Source organism: Herpailurus yagouaroundi, unplaced genomic scaffold (assembly GCF_014898765.1).
Source record: "Herpailurus yagouaroundi ecotype Mexico unplaced genomic scaffold, PumYag 67484, whole genome shotgun sequence".
Taxonomy (NCBI): domain Eukaryota; kingdom Metazoa; phylum Chordata; class Mammalia; order Carnivora; family Felidae; genus Herpailurus; species Herpailurus yagouaroundi.
Genome location: NW_024420293.1, coordinates 1 through 4,672, shown reverse-complemented (window position 1 = coordinate 4,672; position 4,672 = coordinate 1). Strand labels below are relative to the sequence as shown.

Genomic DNA, 4,672 nt, shown 5'->3' with positions numbered 1-4,672 from the left:
GGATAGTTCGCTGTGGCTCTGGCTCAAATGAGGAAGAGCCTGGTGTGACCTCGGCGTTCCTAGGAGCCCAGGGAACTTTTACATCTGTATTTTTAGGCCCTGGTGGCCGCAGCAGTGGTTGTGGCCTCGGGCTGGGGACATGCCAACTTCCAGGAAAAAAGGCTGGCTCTCCAGGGAAGGTGTTGTCCCTTCCTCCGGGATGGGTTCTGGGCTGTGCCCTGGGGAGTGCGGTTGCAAAGTGGTGGGGACTCCAACTGGGGGAGGCTTGTCCCGTCTCAGGGAGTGGCTGGGTTGAGGGTTGACTGGAGAGAGAGAGACTTCCCCGACTCAGGGCTCTGGAAGCAAGCACTAATCTGATGGAGGAGACAGGCAACAGCTCCCTCCTGAGTAATCCATACTTCTCATTTAATGCTGGGGATAAGATTAATCTCATCCTCACAGGGCTCCCCATACAACGGCCAATTCAAGCTCCACAACTCAGCGCGACAGCCCGATAGAGGAGGCAGGACCCAGACTCACGCTCAGGGAACTTTAGAACGATGGCGGAGGCATGTCCACCATCTTCAGGAAGCTCTAGTCTAATACTCATCCGGATGTCCCCCGAAGGGGGCAAAATTGCCCCCCTCAATTGAGAACCGATGTCCTTAGACAGACGAGGGGAACATGTCGCCTCATCTCGAGCGACCTCCCGGTCCCCAGAGAGGCATGCCCCAGACACCCCCCCACACACCCGGGGACAACTCCCAGTCTGATAGGGGAGGCATCACTCACTCTTAGAGATAATCTAATCCGTGGACAAGTGACACATGCCCCCTTCTGAGGGAGATCCTGATCTGATGGAGGAGGGAGAACGCAACTCAAAGGCACAAGGAACTCCTACACTGACGGGGAACCTATCCCCACCCCAGGGACCTCCCAGTCTGATGGAGGAGGTCTGCTCAAGTCTGACGAGGGAGGCCGACTTTTTTTTTTTTTTCTCGTACATTCTCCCTCCCTTCTTGCCCACTGAATGAGCAAGGCAGGGGGCTTCCTCCTCCCTCCTCCCCACATCTGTGGTGTATCCCAGAATCAGGGAGCTTCTACAGGAGGACGCCACGGTTTCCTAGCCCTGGGACTTCCCTTCGTTGGTCAGCCCAAGACCAGGGCCCCATGGGGGTGAGACACGCCTGCCCTACAGCTCCCTGCTCACCTCTTCCTCAGATGACTTGGCCGGCTCAGCCCCTCAAGGCAGTGGCCGTAATGACACCACCCGGCTATCGAGCTTCTGGTGTGCCAGGCTTGGCCGGGGCTTTCCGCACCTAACTCAGGGCGTCCTACTCGGGGAAGAACAGGGTCCATCCCCACCTTACAGACCAGGCTCAGAGGCCAGAAACCGGCAGAGTGGAAAATAGACCCAGATTTGTCTCCCTCCCGATGGATGAGTGTGACGTATGGGTGCCAGGTAAGTGTGCTAAGGGCTTCGTTGCTGACTCACTGGAGCCTCTCAGCCGTCACGTTACCGTTCCCATGACTCAGAGGGGGAAACTGAGGCTCGGAGAGATCAGATGCCGCTCCGAAGCTACCCAGGCAGAGACAACACTCGTGCTCCGGTTGTCTGACTCCAAAGTCCATCGGCACGGATCCGGTCTTCCAGAAAGGAGGTGCCTAGAGTCAGGAGGGCAAAAAGTTACCGAGAGCGTCCGTGAGAAAGGGAAGGGGGAAGCGGGATTGGGAGGTGGCGGGGGGGGGGGGGGGGAACGATCAGGCCACCATGTCAGCCCAAGGGGGAGCCCCTGCAGCAAAGATTGCACACAGAGGAAGCCCAGAGTAGCAGAAATGGCCAGAATCCCCTACCTTGCCTGGCTCAGTCAATGGCCAGACGCTGCCAGGAGCTGGTGTCCCCGACTGGCGAGCTGAGGCAGAACCTGAAGGAACCAACTGTGGGAGGCTCTCAGCCAGCCATCTGCACGCGGGGCAGCCACGCCGCATGTCTTTTCTTGAGAGATCCAAGCAGCCTCTGCCACTCCCATATCTGTATTAATAATAGCAATCGTTGAAAAATACTACCTTCCATTTCCCGAGAACTGACTCCTCGCCAGCTTGGGTCGACGCATTGCTAACTCCTTTGACCCTCACAACCACCCCCATGAGGCGTTCGCTGGGTTTCGTCCCCATTTTATAGATGAGGAAACTGAGGCTCAGAGGGGATAAGTCACTTGCCCAAGGTCACGCAGCTGGTAAGCGGCAGAGCTGGGACTCGAAGCCAATTGGACAGGGAGCCCCATTTACGGATGAGGACATTGAGGCCCAGCATTACGCCGCCTACCGTCTGGCTACCATCGCCTCACTGGGATCCCTCTGAGGTTGCCCAACCCCACCCAGGGCAGATGCCAATATCCATAGATGTCTCCCACCGCATCACCTTGGCCCGATAGAGGCAGTGCACGGGGCAGAGGATGTCTGGTCTCAAAGCCCGAGGAGAGGATGTTGCAATCCTCTGACTCAGCGTCGTGCGTGCAGACCCAGCAAGAGGGAGAAAGGGGAAGACCAAGTCTTGGCCAAGGCCCCAGAAGGGCCGATCCTGCTTGGTGCCAGGGGTTCCAGAAGCTGCCAAGGCCCCAGGGTGGGGAGGAACCAGGAGGTACAGGCCATGGCTGCAGGAAGCTGGCCTGTATTCACTCCTGGGGGGTGGGGGGAAGGGCAGCCTCTGGGAGCAGGGCAGTCCGCAAACCCAGGGTGGAATCGCAGCCCAAAGCTGTGTGACCTTGGGCAGGGCCCCCCAGCTCCAGGCTCAGGTCTGTTCTCCTCTGTCTGTGCAATCTGCTCGCTTTCCCGGAACCCTCTCTTCAATCTAAATCTATACCTTCCTGCTGCGACGCGACCTTCCCTCCATCAGCTCGACCCTCCCTGTGCCTGGAGCCTGCAGACAGACTGTAGACCTGCTAAGCTCTGGCCGTGACTTTGCCTCTTTGTGCCTGAGTTTTCCCCTCCTGAGCCATTCCCTTCTTAGGGGATAGGGGTCTGGAGTTAGACAGGAGAGGGAAGGCCTGTGGTCTCGGGGACCGATTGCCCCAGCAGCCGGGCTGCGGGGGACACAGAGACCTGGCATAAAATCTTGATGACCCTGAGCAGGGACTCCGCTCCTCTGTTGTGTCTCTGTAAAATGGGAGTTGCAGCTGGATTTCCTCACGAGATGTCAAGAGGATTACATGGGCCAATTCTTCATGGGAGTTCAGCCCAGGGCGAATGGGCCCATCTTGCTTTATCTCTGGGCGGAGAGGGTTACAGGGAAGGCCTGGCCCGATGAGTTAAGGCAGGCAACATGGAGGCAAGAAGGGACACCGTTCATTCATTCATTCATTCATTCATTCAGCTATTCATTCTGTACACGTGGTCTCAATCTGCTCTGCAACCCTGTGAGGCAGGAGCTGTTATGATCCCCAACAGTAAAGTCACCAACAAAGGCACAGAGAGGGAAAGCCACCTATCCAAAGTCACACACAGCCGACACATGGCAGAACCCGGCCTCAAACCCGTATCTTCCAGGCCCAGCATGTTGGGTCCCAATTTCCTCAATGAAATGGGCCCAGCTGTTGAAACGTTAGGTTCCTGGATAGGAATAATTATCACCGTTGCTCCTGCGGTTATAACAGGGATCATAATAATTGCAGCCACACTGCCTTTAGCACTTCCTATCCATCGGGCCCTAGAGGACGGAAGCATTAGGGTCTCGATTTAGTCTGCCTGGTAGGTGGGGAAGTTGAGGCTCCACGAAGTTCAGTAATGGCCAGGAAGCCACACAGCTGATGAAACCAGAAGCTCGGGCCTCAGTTGGGAGCAAAACTTGGAACAGAAAAAGGCCCAGGAATTAAGCCGATGGGAATCTAGTATCTAACAAGCACTATCCTCCCCTCTTGGAAGGCCCCCAAGAGCGAGGAAGTGCCCCAAGGCCCACAGCCTTCCAGCCAGGCCTTCGTTTCCTTCTCGGGACCTTGGACGGGCTCAGCCCTTCCTTCCCTGGGGGTAGGGGTAGAAGGGAAGGAAAGATTTGCACGGATACAAAAGGCAGCCTGCGCGAGGGAAAGTGGTTAGACACCACGCAGGACTTCCGGGCTCTCTCTGGGAACTTTCTGGGACTCATCCAGGGGCTGCCCCCTGCCGGCAGGGGACCTCCGGAGCTCAAGCGCAGAGAGGGGAGACCCTAGTCCTCCCAGCCTGGGGTGCTGGGAGCCAGGGGGAAAAGGAGGGGGCAGCCGTCCTGCTTCCGCATCCTCCATTCCCGACACTGGAGGGAGGCGGCTGTGGGAGCTGGGACTTTCCTGAGCAGTAGAAGATTCTGGGAAATTAGACAGCTGCAGGGCGGGGCTGACTCCAGGCCTCCCTTCTCTTCCCTTCCCTCAGTCGCTGCTTGGTCCCAAGCACGCCTCTCTTCCCTGTGTCCCAAGGAGGCCCTCCTCAAACTGCTCCTCCTCCCTCAGACCATGCTCTCCGTCCTCAGACCCTCATGTCCTCACCCTCAAACCTCTTCCTCCATCACAACCCACCCCCCACCCCCCGCCCCGCGCCAGCCAACTCTCTCCTCCTCCCTCTGAGCTGCTTTCCTCACTTGGTCCTTCTCAGACTTCCTCAGACAGGGCCTCCTCCTTCAGACCTTCTTCCCCTCCCTCAGAGCCTCACCTCCTCCCTCAGACAT

At 57.6% G+C, this 4,672-nt stretch overlaps 1 long non-coding RNA gene across 1 annotated transcript; it reads right to left on the bottom strand.

Annotated features, from left to right (window-relative positions):
* Positions 1–388: 388 nt before the first annotated feature.
* Positions 389–4,666, bottom strand: LOC121025031 (uncharacterized). Its single transcript, XR_005787913.1, has 3 exons — positions 2,402–4,666; positions 1,834–2,011; positions 389–1,644 (listed from the first exon to the last, which is right to left on the bottom strand). It is a non-coding gene; the product is annotated as an uncharacterized LOC121025031 (long non-coding RNA).
* Between the last annotated feature and the right edge of the window lie 6 nt (positions 4,667–4,672).